Source organism: Vulpes lagopus, chromosome 4, assembly GCF_018345385.1.
Source record: "Vulpes lagopus strain Blue_001 chromosome 4, ASM1834538v1, whole genome shotgun sequence".
Taxonomy (NCBI): Eukaryota; Metazoa; Chordata; class Mammalia; order Carnivora; family Canidae; genus Vulpes; species Vulpes lagopus.
Genome location: NC_054827.1, coordinates 114,197,830 through 114,213,639, shown reverse-complemented (window position 1 = coordinate 114,213,639; position 15,810 = coordinate 114,197,830). Strand labels below are relative to the sequence as shown.

Sequence of the window (15,810 nt, the reverse complement as noted above, 5' to 3'; positions counted from 1 at the left end):
AATAATAAAAATGATGAGATGTCTGGGATTTGCCTCAAAATGATACAGAGCAGGAGGAAGAGATCAGGGAGGATATTTATAAATGAAAAAAGATTAGCCAAGAATTAATAACTCTTGGATGTGGGTGAGGAGTACATGGAGGTTTATCCCACTATTTTCTCTACATGTGTATATTTCAGCACTCTCAGGACTGGGCGCTTGGTTGGCGCACTCTTGTGAGTCCAACTAGATGAGCAAAGGTCACACCCATTAGGATAGCTATTATAAACAACAACACTCAGGAAATAACAAGTGTTGGTGAAGATGTGGATTTCTCCTTGTGTGCTGCTGGTAGGAATACACATGGTGCAGCCACTATGGAAAACCATATGGCAGTTCCTAATGAAAACTAAACATACAATCATCATATAATCTAGCAATTCTGCTTCTGAGTATACACCCAAAAGAACTGAAAGAAGGGTCTCAAAGAGGAATTTTTACACACATGTTCATTGCAGCAGTATTCACAATACCCAAAAAATGAAAGCAACCCAGTTTCCACCAACAAATGATAAACAAAATGTGATATAAATAAACAATGGAATATCATTCAGCCTTAAAAAGGCATCAAGTTCTGATACACGCTAGAGCATGGATAAACCTTGAGGACATTATGCTAAGTGAAATATGCCAGGTGTAAAAGGACAAGTCCTACAGGATTCCACCTAGCAATCTAGGCACCTGAGCAGTTACATTCATGGAGACAGAAAGTAAAACCGTGCTTACAAGGGTCATGGGGGAGAGAGGACAGGGAGTTGGTGTTTAATGGGCACAGAGTTTCAGTTTGGAGTGATGAAAAGATTCTGGATGGTGGTGATGGTTTTACAATTGTGCATGTACGAACAGTACACTTAAAAATGGTTAAAACGGTCAATTTTGTTATGTATATTTTGCCACAATTAAAAAAAAAAAAGCCACCAAGGAACATAAAGACATCACTTGTGTCTTCTCAAGGCCAGCTCAGGTCAGCCTAGACATCATACCTCAGAGAGGTTCTCAAAACAAGGGTGTGGTGAGCGTTGCTGGGGGTGTAGAGCTATGGAGAAAGGAATAACATCTACCTAGGCACATGGTCTAGTTTCCAAACACCACCTAAGGAAAGAAGAAAAATAAAATGTTTTTTAATAGGCCTGAAGGTAAATGTGTAAGTCAGTTAAGGTAATAATCACAATAATAAAAGTAGACATCAGACCTTGAGAAAAATCTCCAAACATAAATTCAAAGCCCCAGATTCAAAGGTAAGACTTGTGCAGGCCCCAAAACAAGTTTGGTGGCTGCCCGTCACAGTTTGGTGGCTCAGAGCACAGGCCCTACATGGGTTCAACTCCCAGCTCTACAACTCCCTAGCCAGTTGACCTTATGGAGGTTTCCTCAGCTCTCTGTTTCCCAATATGAAAAAGAGGGCTGTGGTAGAGATTCAATGAATGAATATTTGTAAACTTCTTACGACACTGACTTCAACATAGCAAAGGCACATGTTAAGTATTATGTCACCAACCTCAATGGCCAGCAAGCTTGACCTCATAGTTTTCCGGGGGGCCCCAGCAGGCTGCTGAATCCCTAAATGTAGGCTTGTTGGAAGCATGCACAGGGGGCAGAGACAAGGGTACCCTCCATGCAGCTCAGGAGGCCTGCCAACACGGAGGATGCAGAGGGCTTGGGAGTGGGTAGGGGCCCGCATCAGATAAGCTGGGGAAAGTCACAGGAGGGGAGAGGCAGGAAATGGACAAGCACTGTGCAAGGGATAAGAATGCGAGAAGTTACAGAAAAGCTGAACCCATTTTTTAAAGCTAGGTGATCTTCACTGCAGTTAAGCACCAGAATCACCTCAGAACTTTGGAAAACTACTCACGCTTGGCCACAGCAGCCTGGGAATCGGGTTTAATTGGCCAGTGTAGAGAAACTGGTTTGCAGCCCATCAGGTCTGCATGCCCACAAATGATAGAATGAAAAGTTGCATTTCAAATTCTGCTCATGCTTACTCCAATTCCGCATTCCCTCATTTGACTTCACTTTTGTCTTAACTTTGAGAGACCAGCATTTAGTTTGGATTCTTTTTATTTTTTATTTTTTTTTAGTTTGAATTCTAAGTACAGATATAGACAACATTAATGGAAAAATTTTAAATGGGTGGGAGGAAAACTCATTATCCCAATTCTCCAGAAGAGAACCAGAAAAACTTTTTTTCCCCTAAACTTTTTCTTATCATTGGATCATCACATTTCAAAACATAAACTACGAAGCAGACACTGTGCTGTCCCAGTGAGGACAAAATCAGAGAGGTGGTTGCCAGGCAGAGGGGTGCTTTATACCCACTGTGCTAAGTGTGTGAGTTCTGAGGTGCTCCAATGAATGTGCCTGGTTATTCACTGCAGGTTAACCCTAGTTCCTGCAGCCACTGGATGCTGTCAGGTTACTCAAACTATCTCTTGTCCCTAGTAACACAGCTTGGCTTTTGAGAGGGGCTGGCAAACCTGAGCATCGGGTTTCACTGACCCAGGCTAGCTGCTTCTCTCTGGCCACCCTATCATGTTTGGATTTATAGAAGCTTTACAGTTTATAAAACACAATTCCCACTTCACAAGGAACTCACCAGTGAGTGACAAAACCAAGACGAACACCCAGGCTCCCACCTGCCTCCAAGGACCAAGCCAGGAGTTCCACTAGGAACTCTGAACCAGGAAGGTCAGATTGCACATTTCAGCTTTCCGACACCCTCACCCTCCTAAGGTGCTACTGAAGATGGCACACACCTCCCTTCAATTTGCTACTGAGACATTCGCTACAATCCCCTGCCATAATTATGAGGCACTTTAGGGTGTTTTAAGACCAACATCAGAAAATAGTGTCCCAGAACACTAGATTAGAGGTTCTGATTAGAGGTTCTTCCAACACCAGAAAGATTAAGAACTGTCAGAACCAAAGAGACTCTAGGAAACCATTAAATTTAAGCCACTGACTCTACAAATAAGCAAGGAAATGGAGGCCCAGAGAAGTGAGGTAGTCAAATGAGATAAAACATTACTGGGAAAGATTCCTGTTAATCCTGGCAAGGTGATCTGCCCTGCCTTTGCCTTCCCAGAGGGGCAGAATTAAGTCTCTTAGAGTTACCCATTCAAACGTCCCCATGAACTAACAGGTATGAAGCTTATTTAATCCTTAGATGAGTGATTCTAGCCCTGGATGCACATTAGGAACAGTCCGGGACCAACACTAATGCTGAACCCCCACTTGGACCAATTAAATCAGAATCTTTTGCGAGTACAGCCAAGCATTTTTTAAAACCCCCACAGGTGATGGATATTTCTGGGGCTAAGAATCATGGTCTATAGACCAAAGTGTGGTCCAGGGACCACTGGTCTCACAATTCACCCAAAAAGCTTGTTAACACAGCAGACTTCTGGGCTTCCCTGGAAACTAACTACATGGCAGTGGGGTGAGCCCTGGCATCCGAAGCTGTGACAGTTACCTGGCGGTTACAGAACAATGGCATTGACACTGAATGAGTCCCAGAAGTGGCACCTGTGCTCCAGGTAACACTGGAGGCCTGGATGGCCCAAGAGACTGGCCCAGGAGAGGCTCCCAGATGATTCAGACTCCCAAGCCCAATCTCACCCAAGAGTGGCTGCAGAAGCCCCTTGGCTTCCATGCCAACAGCCAAGGCATCTCTCTCAGGAAGGAGGCAGAGCAACCAGGGGCTTCCCATCTCATTCAGGTCCCACTAGGAACTTACAAGCCCAGCAGGACCACTCAGGCCTCCTCTCCCATATGTCCCCCATCTCACTCCCACCCCAGCCACACTGACTTCCTTGCTGTTCTCAAAACTCCTCAAGCTTTCTCTTGCTTCAAGGACTTTGTCTCTTGCTTTTCTCTCCACCCTGATGGCTTTTCCCTCGGATATCTGCATGGCTCCCCCTCTCCTGTAGATCTCTCCTTAAGGGTCTTTTTTTATCAATGAGACTTCCCTGACTTCCATACTTAAAACAGAAAACCTGCCTCCCCACCAAACCTCCCTACCCTCCACCCCTGCTTTGTTTTTCTCCATCATACTTGACACCATCTCTCATATTTCATACCATACACTACGTTGTGAGGCCCCATGAAGGTAAGATTTTTGTTTGTTTCCTGTTATATTCCCTGTGCCTACAATGGTGTGTGACATACAGCAAGCACTCAAATACTTATTCTAGGAATGAATACATCAGAAACACCGATCTCAACATATAGCTTATACCAAAAGATTATACCCAAATCACTGCTCCACTGATCTCATCTCGGTAAAAGCCTCTTTAAAAACAGGGTAGAAGCCTAATGAAACAGAAACTCTTTAGAAATAAGTATTTCCAGCCAATTAATCCAATCCAAATGGGTTTGTGAGTCAAAGACAATTTGTTTTGAGAAACAGATAAAACTATGGAGACAGAAAATGAAGTTGAAAGAAGGTGATCGAACAAATGGATTTCAGATGCTGCCCTGGTATATATGTAGGTTCAGAGGAAAACCCAGGAGCACTGACAGCTATTCTCAGCAGGAACAGTTTTCAGCAGGCCAGAAAGAAGAGAAAGCCTCCGATTCTGGGTTACAGTCTGTGAGCACCGGACATGAGCACAGGCTTACCACCAGACCCGCCAACATGATAAACCTAAGAATGACCCTTCCTTTTCCCCTTTCTCCTACTTATACTCCACCTGCTTCCAAAACTCATCGGAACCCACGGACAATACTTGAGCTCTACCAAGTTGGAAGTGCTGGAAGCCTCTGTTGAGGCAGCAGCACAGAAGTTGGGGAGTACCCTGCCATGACCCAGTCTCACTGATGTCATCTGTTCCACGTCCTTAACCTTGCCACCGCTCTCTCTCCTCCCCACCTCAGTCTCTCCCTCATGGCCATCCTATGTGTCTCCCAGAGACCAGTCCTCCCCAAACACCACTTTCATCAGGTTACTCACTTTTCCCAACAACTTCAAGTGGTTTCCTATCACCTTCCACAGCTCCCACCCTAGGGCCAGGCTTCTGAGAACCTCCATACTATAGACCCAGACCAAGTCCACTGATTTTATATTTCTGCAGGTACTTCTATGCCTGCCCTAAAGACCAAGTCACTGCCTTCCCCTTCACCGCGCCAGTAGGAGATAAGATCGTAGAGGCTGGAACATATTGGACCATGTCTCCACTCTCCATTCCTGCTGAGATCGTCCCCACTCTCCACACCCTCCATACTCAGTCTTTCCCCCTCCAGCTTCTAGCCACTGTCCTTTCCTGCTCCGTTTCCACAATACACACACTGCGCTCACACATGCATGTGCAGTCATTCATTAATAGTTACTGAGCACCTATTGTGGGCCAGGTCCCTGCCCATGCGGTGCTGGCACTCCACTGGATAGAGACACACAAACACAAACAAGTAGATTTATAACAAGTCATACTGCCTTCCTCAACAGGAGCTCCTCAATTATCAGAAATTAGAATGACTGTATTTTCAATTCTGAGCAAGTGAGAGAGCAAGCCATGTGAACGTGGGGGAGTAGAGGTTTTAGGCAGAGGGAAGAGCAAGTGGAAAGGTTGTGAAGCAGGAAAGTACTTGGTGCATTCAAAGAACTCAAACCAGAGTAGAGGGAGTCAGAGGAGACAGGGTAGGAAGCAGAAAATGGAGGGTCACCAAAAGGACTGACTTCTACTCTTTGACAGAAGGCTTCAGGAGGACTTGGGGAGTGGAGTGACACCCTCTGACTTATACTATAGAAGAATCAATTCCCCCCGCCTGTGCGTTTTAGCCATCTATCATGAGGTATACAATTATGAGGAATTTTTCTTCTTGAATATGCCAAAATTTTCCAAAGTAAGCATATATTTTTTAAATGAAGGAAAAAAATAATCTTCCCAACCCTTTGACTCAGCCCTAATTCTACCTCTGCCTCAAAGCCTACTAGGCCAGGGCTAGGACTGTGCTCCAGCCAGCAGGACAACGAGGGTGACCCCACAGAGGTAGCAGGCAGGACCTGCCTGCAGCAACTAATATGCATGAAAGTGTCTTCTGCTGCCCTCACTCCTCACCTGCCATGCAGGAGCGTGTCCCTTCAGACACTCTTGCCCCCAAGTGCCTGTCTGGGTTCCAGTCTTTCTCTCAGTTGACTTAATTAATTCCTGGTAATTAAAGCTACTATTTGGTGATGAATCGCTAAGAGTCTGACCTCTCCCGGGGGAGGGGGGGTGTAAATATTTTAAAAGGGGAGTCTAAGTGGAAACATGAAAGCCTTAGACTTAGAGAACTGGAGCTAGAATGGTAGAACGACAGGCACTGGGTTCATATTTTGTGGGTTGCTGGCTACCTCCTCCTAAAGGGTTCAGGTGCTTAGAGAGCAGTGTCACAGGGAGACAAGCGAAGAAATGAAAGATGAGATGACATCATTGCCAGCACCTCCCTTCTCCCAAAGGGCCATTCAATCCATTCTGGGTACCAGAGAATGTTCCCCAGAGGTAAGCCCAGCCATCTCAGAGGGATGACCCATCTATAAGTAACCACCACCCTCTGCAAGAAAAGCCCCCTTAAGGCACGTCTGGTCTGGAAGCAAATCGCTCTCTAATTGCTTTCAGTGGGGGAACTCCTTGAGGGCAAAGTTCATCTCTCATGATTCCTTTAAGCTCCACAAAGCACCCAGCTCTGGGCTGGGCCCAGGGTAGGGTAGGCGGTTCAGAAGCAACAGCAGATTCCTGATCAGTGATGGCCCAGTTACAAAAAGGCTCCATAGGATTTTAAATAAAAGTAAACATTCTAATTAAGGCTAATGGTAGAATTAATCACACATCTAATTTTTTTTTTTAAGATTTTATTTATTTATTCATGAGAGACACAGATAGAGGCAGAGACACAGGCAGAGGGAGAAGCGGACTCCATGCCGGGAGCCTGATGCGGGACTTGATCCCGGGACTCCAGGATCATGCCCTGGGCCGAAGGCAGATGCCAAACCACTGAGCCACCTAGGGATTCCCACACATCTAATGTTTTAAGGGCCTGAAGATGTATAGCCTTAATGAAATCTCAGACAGTGAAGCAGTTTTTACAACTTCAGTCAGTTCGGCTCAGGTCTGGAGAGTCTATCCAACAAGGGGAGGCAGAGGGCAGCCCTTGCTGGTACAGACCAGAGCCTGAGCTGGGTGGGCCCAGCCCCACAAGAATCTGAACAGCTGGGCAGCCTGGGTGGCTCAGGGGTTTAGCGCCGCCTTCAGCCCAGGGCGCGATCCTGGAGACTCGGGATGGAGTCCCACGTCAGGCTCCCTGCATGGAGCCTGCTTCTCCCTCTGCCTCTCTCTCTCATTCTCTCTCTCTCTCCCTCTGTGTGTGTGTGTGTGTGTGTGTGTGTGTGTGTCTCATGAATGAATGAATGGATGGATGGATGAATGAATGAATAAAATAAAATAAAATAAAATAAAATAAAATAAAATAAAATAAAATAAAAAAGAATCTGAACAGCTGCTCACTGCCCACCCCCGGGCTCCCTTCTCTGAAGATGCCAAACCTCTGCCTCAGATGTGTTTTCAGGCCCTGGAACAGCCCTGAGAGGCTTGCAGTTACAATAGACACCTGTCTTTGAAACCTCTCTCTCTGGCCTCACTCTGCCCTTTGGCTTGCTCAGGAACAACTTCAACTTGAGGAGCTGAATGGGCAGATGGGAGTAGAATGCCGGATTCTAAAGCAGACTATGGGAATGCAAGTGGGGCCAGCGCCCACTCCACTGGCTCATGTTCAGCTCCAGCTTGCCAAGGGCAGTGTGCATAAGAGGTTCCTCAGCCCCAAGACTGGATGGAAATGAGGAAGAAGTAACCACCCCACTCCCACCTCATAACCAGAATGAGCTGAACCCCCAGAAGGAGGGAAATCCTCAGAACACATGTGAGGCTTATGCCCAGGAACCCCTCTGTTTACAGTCTCCTGACCCCCAGCTTGTAACACCAAGGCATCCCCCACATTGACCTGCAGGAGACGGAGCCTGTGGTCCTCGAGAGAAGGCCCAGGGCCACACCCAGAGGGAATGATTTCTTCAAAAGCACTCCTGAAGAAAACACCCACAGAATTTAAAGCTAGAAGACAAGTCACACTCTAATCACTCCTGAGATGGTGCAGCCTAGGACCTCAGAATTCAGGGCCTCAGCTAGTCAGAAGCCAAGCCTAATTCACCTCACATCTAACAAAGACATCTTCCCCTGAGATATGAAGGAGGGGTGGTCAGCTCCAGCATCATGCCTCTTCTGTAGGGACATATTCCTGAGCAGTTTGAGTTTTTGCCTTATGGCATTCAAATTTATCTCCAAAATGAAAATAGACTGGTTATTTTATTTTTGTAAAGATGATATATAAACCTAGAGAAAATTCAAGTGACAGGCAAACATATAAACAAAAGTAAAAACCACCTAATCCCACCACTTAGAGGAAAAGAGATCTCACAGTAAACTCTGTTCTGCAGAGAGGAGGTGAGTGCATTCTGAGTTACATCTAGAGGGTAGTAGGACTTGATTCTCTGAATAAGCCTGAAGACTTAGTTTTGCATAAGACCCCAGATGCCACCTCTGGACTATCCAGAGCATTTTTTCAGGGGGATCCAGTAATTGTGGCGCTCTCATCAACATACACAACAAAGTTATACAGATCCCATAAATAAAATCTTAAAAAAAAAAAAAAAAGGGCAGCCCGGTGGCTCAGCGGTTTAGCCCAGGGCGTGATCCTGGAGACCCAGGATCGAGTCCCACGTCAGGCTCTCTGCATGAAGCCTGCTTCTCCCTCTGCCTGTCTCTGTCTCTCTCTCTCTCGAATAAATAAATAAATAAAATATTAAAAAAAAAAAGTTATACAGATCCCCTCCCCCCCCACACACACACACACACTGCCTGGACGCCAGGAGTTAATCTGTTCAATGGATGCACTCCTTTTTTTCACTCAACATTGTGGCACCCTTTCCACAATCAATCACAAGTATAGACATCATCAGTCTTTTTATCTCCTGGAGTGTGGTAATGACAGAATAGGGGCTACCATTTCCTCTTGATCCAACACCTTCAGAATCTAAAAGTACTTACCCAAAGTCACACATTGAACAGAGGACAGCCCAGAAGTGCAGTTGGGCTTGAGGAATGACTGTGTGTGACAACAAACTTGAAAGGTGTTCATTAACTTTCCTTTGAGTCATAAAAAGGATCAGATATGTTAGTTATTTCAACATACACACTTTGCACTTCAAATAAAAGTAAATAGTTGGCTGGACTAGTACTCTGATCTCCTAAAACATTTCTCAAAATTAATTAGCTGATAGATATCACAATCCTACACTCCTAGAACACAAAGGGGGAGAATACTGGACCAGAAACCCAGAAATAGAAACATATACAGACTTTGAGAACATGCAATCACTCCACCTCATAGATGTCAGAATTCTCTCCTATTCAGGATGTTCCTATTTTTGTAGGAAAAGGCAAAGTTAACACAAAGTTACATACAAAGATAGAGCTGGAGCCAAAGATCTAACACAAACACTAAATATTAAAACGTTAACAGTAGCTCTAGGTTACAGAATTTATCAGTCAGTTTTATTTCCTTTGCATACTTATCTGCAGTCCCTAAATCTTCTATATGAATATTCTTGTGTAATTCTCCTCAGAGTTTTAAAAGAAAAATAACTTGTCCACAATCTAGGTTGGTCTATTTGGATTTTATTTTTCACTAAAGAGAATCAGACTCAAAACTCTAGAAGATCCACAACTCTTCCCAATTTTGCAAAAGCAGAAGTATTACAATAAATCTCAAGCCCCACGGAAGATTCCAATCCAGTAGGAAAGCTTTCCATGACCAGACTGAGTAGAGGACAGGAGTGACAACTTCCTTTTCTGTCTCCAATGTGTAAGGAAGATGAAAATTCTAAACCAATCTCTCCTTCAAATGCAATCAAAAGCTCCCCACCCCCTCCAAGAGTTCACGCACCTCTGTTCCCAGAACAATCTCCAATGCATCTATCTATAACCACCCTTTAGCTACAAGACTATTCCAATCACTTAGATTCTGGATACCGATTCTGAGGAATCCCCTTTTCCAGTATTTTATTTCCAAACAGTTGGTCCTCCTCTTCCTTAAGATTTCACAAGCATATGAGCCAACCCACACCATACAGAATCATGCATTCTATCAATTAATAATCATAGTTGGCCACACCGTATAGAGCTTAAGTAAAGAGTATGTTAATAAAAAGGATGAGTTTTCATGGGCCTGAGAAAAACAAACAGAAATTGAGGAGCAAGAGTTTGTTAATACGTCCCAGCCCTGGCCAGAAAGGGTGGAGGTGGGGAGGGTGGAGGTGGGGGGAATGGCCAGAGGACAGAACATCTGTCATTCTGCAGTTTCATTTCTCATGGCCAGTTAATACCCCGAGTTTATGCATCAGTCTCTTCCAAGTTTGGTTAGTGAGTCAGTCTGCCTGGATCCAATCAGCTCTGAGTGCCCTACAAAACTGAATTTCAGGACTATGAAACTGAGAACCAGATCCTGAAACACAGTGATCCCGCCAAAATAAAGCCACCCCCAGGATGACATCTGTCTCCACTCTCTAACTCCAACACCCACCATGGTATGTAGTTGGTGTATCTAATACTATCTGCCAAACCTGTATCTAATACTCATCTAATACTCTGCGGCTTGTAGAATAAAATTCAAACTTGACCTGCCTTTTACAGCTCCAACTCATCTTTCCAGCCTCCTGCCCATACACACCAAGCCTCTCAAAGCTCCATGTTTTCACAACATAGCTCTCTCTAGCTAGACTGTCCTTTGCCCAGTCCTACTTGCCTGTAAAACTCCTATTCTTCCTCCAAAGCCCAGTTTAAAAGTCACTTCCACCCTGAAGTCTTCCCTACTTCCCCAGGCATTTAGTTTCTACTGCTCCCAACAGCTCTCTAACTACAAACGCACCAGAGAACTTGTTATGTACTTGTAGTGCATCTGTATAAATACTTGACCTCCCCCTGGATACCCTGAGGTTCTGAAAGGAAGAAACTCACATTGTATCCATAAGTTCTAACACAGTGTCAAGAATGAAATCCGAGATCAATGTTGAATGATTGATCACATGGAATACTGGCATTAAGTTATTTAAAGAAAAGGGGAGGGTGTTATGTTCACTTAAGAAAGAAAGAAAGAAAGAAAGAAAGAAAGAAAGAAAGAAAGAAAGAAAGAAAGAAAGAAAGAAAGAAAAGGGGAGGGGGAAAAAGAGCCTCACAGACTCCAAGAATTATCTATATATTTAATTTCACCTGACATGATCAATATAGCTAAGAGCATGAAAGTTTTAACAATTTAAATAATAATAATAACAACAGCTAACATTTGAGGTAAGTGCTACAACATTTACATGGTTTGATTAATCTGATATGCACAACCACCCTCTGAGGTAGGTCCTTTTATCTGTATTTACTAACCCTATGAGATAGGTACTTTTATCTGCACTGAGGCCGGGGAAGAGCTTGAGGCCTTTCCCAATGAGATACTGAGGCACATAAGAAATTAAACTCAAAATCCTTCTGTTAGCAAGTGGCAGAAGCAAGATGCAAAATCCAATAAGTCTGGTTCCAGAGCCAGTGAGCTCTGGGATCAAGGAGACCTGGGTTTGAATCCAGATGATGTTACAAATGTTTTGGATAAGTCATCTATCTCCTCTGGCCTCGTATCTGTAAAAAGGGCAGGAGGAGCCTTTTCTTTTAATTTGTAGAGGGGATGAAGTTAAATATGATGTCTGCAAAAGTCTCTCAAATTGATTCTCCCATCTAGCAGGCACTCCATAAACTCTAATTCATCTTCATTTCCCTTCCTAAAAGCTGCGCAAAACACTTGGAGGAAAAGAATCTCCCTCAGACTGCTCGAGGCTTTTCTGAGCAGATCCAATAGTTAGGCCACTCAACACACAAAGCCTCGCCTTACCTGCTTATCTCAAAGTCCATTCCCCATACAGAGAGACCAGAGACCTTTTAAAATGTAAATGTCATCATGTCAATCACTAGAAACCCTTCAAAGGTTCCTAATTTCACTGAGGATACAAACCAAAGCAGAGGGAGGGGTGGGGGAGGAAGGCACTCCGTCCCCAAGGCCCCCTGTGATCTAACTCACCTCTCTACAGACTCATCTCCCCTCTCCCTCTCCCCCTCCAGCCACAGAGGCCTCTTTCACTTCCTCCAACTTGCCAGGCTCCGTGCTGCTCCACACATGGTTAACTCTTAACCCTCCTTCAGCTCTCAGCCTGGACGTCACTTCCTCAGGGAAGCCTTCCTTAAGCCCCCAAATCAAATCAAGGCCCATCACTCTCAGCACTCTGCTCATCTTTCCTTTCTCGAACTCAGCAGTTTGAAATGATTAGCTTACCGCTTCCTTCAAAGTTTTATTGAAAAGCTACCTTCTTAGAAGACCTTCCCAGGCCACTTGAATGTAAATTCAACCCCCACTCAATATCTCAAATCCTCCTTCCCTATCTTCTTTTTCTCCCTAGCATTTAGCCCCATAGTCCCTTTTAAGAGGCTTTTTCACTATATACTCCATTTTACTGTCACACTCTCACACACACACACACACACACACTACCACTAGACTGAGAGCTCCACAAGGGCAGTTATTTTTGCTTGCCTTCTTCACAGCACCTAAGACAATGCCTGGCCCATATTTGTTGGCAAATATTTGATGTGAAATGAAATTTCAAGATTATTTATTATTGGGCTTTCCCACTAGGCTGGCTCCAGGCTCAAGCTAACACAAGTCTTTCTGGTTTACCACCATCCTCCCAGCACCTAGTCCAGGGCTCAACACATAATAAGTGCTCAGTAAAAAGTTACTGGGGGGGGGGGGGGGCGGAATCAAAGCCATGACCATTGGAAAAATTGTCAAAATACGTGTGCTAGCACCAGACTCCCTCCTCCCTTTCACTGTGTCATGTACCTGTTAGTTTGAGGAAACCGAACCACGAAATCCCAGCAAGCACCCACCAGGCCAGGCATCTGTCTGTCCACATCCTGTATGCTCAGCCACACTGTACACACCACTAGATGCACCCTACAGGCCCTACACGAACACAGAGCTGAAGGCAAGTGGGTCAGTCGGAGGCCAAACACTGTCTTACCCCCAAGTCCCATTCTCCTGCTGCCAGTCCTATTCTAGGCTAGTCCTGGGTGCCAGGCATGCTTCCCTGGGTGGGCCCGTGGATTTGTTCCAACCCAGGACTTTTAATGCCACCTCTGGCCTACTCCAAGAAACAGAAAGTTAAAAATCCCTGAGCAGCTCCCACAATCCCGGGGATCTCAGGAACAGGCATACCTAAGGTCGTCTGGACCCCTCCCCCTCTCCCCCGCTGATCCAAGGCCAGGAGGCCATCTGCCCAGCAGACGCTCCCCTGTCCTCCCTCGGGTCACATTGAGCCCCCCCCGCCCCAACCAGGTTGGCAGGTTGGCCCCTGCAGAGAGAGCCTTTCCACCCCGATCAACAGGCCGGTCACCCCCTGAGGACCCCCAGCTCCGGAGCAGGAATACCTGTCCGCTCCCGAAGAAACCTCCCCCGGGGCCAGAACTCGGGCGGAGGTGGGGGAGGGCCCGAGGGGCGCCCAGGAGGGTCGACCCCCGAAGTGTCGGCCCAGGACGGCGCCAGCGCTCGGCGCGGCGGGCACGGCAGGGCTGACAGGGCGCCCCGGCTGGGAGACGCCGCACCGTTATCCGCCGCCGGGCGGGGGCCGCGGGGCTGGGGCGGCCGCCTGTCCCGCGCGGGGAGGACGCGGCGGCGGGCGGCGGCGGGCGGCGGCGGCGGCGGCGGGGGCGGGCGGCGGGGCGGGCGGCCCGGCGGGCGGGCGGCCGGGGGCGGGGTGGGGTGGGGTGGCGGCCGCGGCCCGCCAGGCGGCGGTCGGGGGAAGTGGCTGCCGCCTCGCCTCGGGCGGCGCGCAGGGTCCGCCCGGCTGCAGGGCCGCGGCGCGGGCTCGGCCCCGGCTCGGCGCGGCCCCGGGCCGCGGGGCTGAGGCGGGCGGAGGCGGGCGGAGGCGGGCGGAGGCGGCCTCGGCGGCAGCGGCGGCCCCGACCTCGGGCTCCCCGCCCCGGCCCGGCCCGCGGGGGGGCGCTTACCTGGCGGCGGCGGCGGCTGCAGGCCCCGGGCTCGGCCGCGCGCGTCCCCAGCGCTGGCTGCGGGAGCCACAACATGGCGACGGCGGTGGCGGGCGGGGCTGCGGCTCCGGGGGCGGAGCGGGGGCGGGAGCCGGCCTGGCGGCGGGACCCGGCTGGGGCCGCGGGCGGGGGGGTGAGGGCGGGGCGGGCGGAAGGCGACTCGGACCTGGGCGCCCGCCCAGAGCGGCTCGGCGGAGGGGCTGGCCGGCCTGGGCCGGGCCTCGGGCCTCGGGCCTCCCGCTCCCGCTCCCGCTCCCGCTCCCGCTCCCGCCCCGAGGCTGGTTACGCTGCGCGGGCCCGACGGCGGCGGGGCGGCGGGGCGGGCGGGGCTGGGGCGGCGCCGCGCACGGCTGGACCCCCGACCCCGCGCGCCCCGGCCGGGCCCCCGCCGCGCCCCCCGGCCGGGAGCCCGGGGCAAGGGCCGCCGTCTCCCGCTAGGGGGACCCCGGCGGACGGGCGGGCCGGGTGCCCCGCACCGGGACAGCGTCCTCGGCCCTTGGACCCGGCACGTAGCGGGGCCTAGCCAGAGGCTGCCAGGTGCAGGGAGCCCGCGCTGGGCGGGCGCGCCCTCGCTGTGCGGTCACTGCGGCCTGGGGGACTCGCCCGCGGGCTCGGAGGCGGGGGGCGCTCTGACGTGAGACCCGCGGCGAGCGGCGGTGAGGACGGCGGTGAGGACGGCTGAGAGCTCTCCGAGATGGGGGGGCTCTGTGCGCGGGGAGACCTCAGAGAGGCCCGCCAACGGCCCGGAGGCCCTGCGGGCTGACCGTGGGCGCCCACCGCTGGCCGCGGGGAAACTCCTGAAGACCCGGGAAGGGGATGCCAATTTGCAAGAGGGGTGGCAGGAACTTTCGGCCAGGGCCCGCTGCGCGCCTGCCAGGCGGTGAGCACTCGGATAAGGAGCTCGGGAATCAAGGAGCGCAGGCAACGGTGATCCTCCCAAGAAGTTTGGCAGTGAGACGGAGAGGCCTGTAGCTCCGGGGGGAGTACGAGCAAAGGAGAGAGGTGATTTCTTTATTCCCCCGCCCCTACTCAGTATGAGGTGGAGCTCTCATAATAAAGGAGCTGAGAGGAGAGAGTAAGAGATAAGAGATGGGATAATTAATGGTGGAAGATCCCAGAAAAGGAAAATGAGATAGGGCTGGTGGAGGCAGAGGAAGGAATCAAAGAGGCAGACCTCTTCCTACAAGATTTAAAGGATGCATGAAGATAGAAATATTTTGAGGTGAGAAGGCATACATACTGAGTCCTCTGTGTTTCCATGGATCAGCTGCCTAGATGACCCCCAAAGTCACCCATTGGCCTTCTGGGGTTACTGTCCTTTAAAACTTAAGTGCAATTGGCTCAAACCCCTATTCCTCTTAAAGTGAGAAACCCAGCATACCCGCTGGTATTTCCAAAGATTCATAGGGGAACTTATATTTCTCCTAATTATCCTATTGGCCCCAATTGTCTATTCCCAATATTCTTTTGTGCTATTATAGGAAATTTCTCATTGTACCCTGGATACCACCCCATTTCTACTCCCCCCCCCCAAAGTATAGCACCGTATGTGAAAAACAAAGTAACCCAATGCCATGATTGTTAAATACATTATAGTTTATCTGTA

At 48.9% G+C, this 15,810-nt stretch overlaps 1 protein-coding gene across 3 annotated transcripts in view; it reads right to left on the bottom strand.

Moving 5' to 3' along the window:
* The window catches only part of ZNF592 (zinc finger protein 592), a 48,026-nt gene extending 33,725 nt beyond the window's left edge, over positions 1 to 14,301 (bottom strand). Inside the window, exon 1 of one of the 3 annotated variants that reach the window (XM_041751523.1) lies at positions 14,166 to 14,301. The gene's annotated coding sequence lies outside the window, so the exon portion shown is untranslated. Of the gene's footprint in view, positions 1 to 1,022; positions 1,132 to 13,586; positions 13,785 to 14,165 lie in introns of those variants that run through there. The other 2 variants (XM_041751525.1, XM_041751524.1) reach the window with 2 other exon arrangements.
* Between the last annotated feature and the right edge of the window lie 1,509 nt (positions 14,302 to 15,810).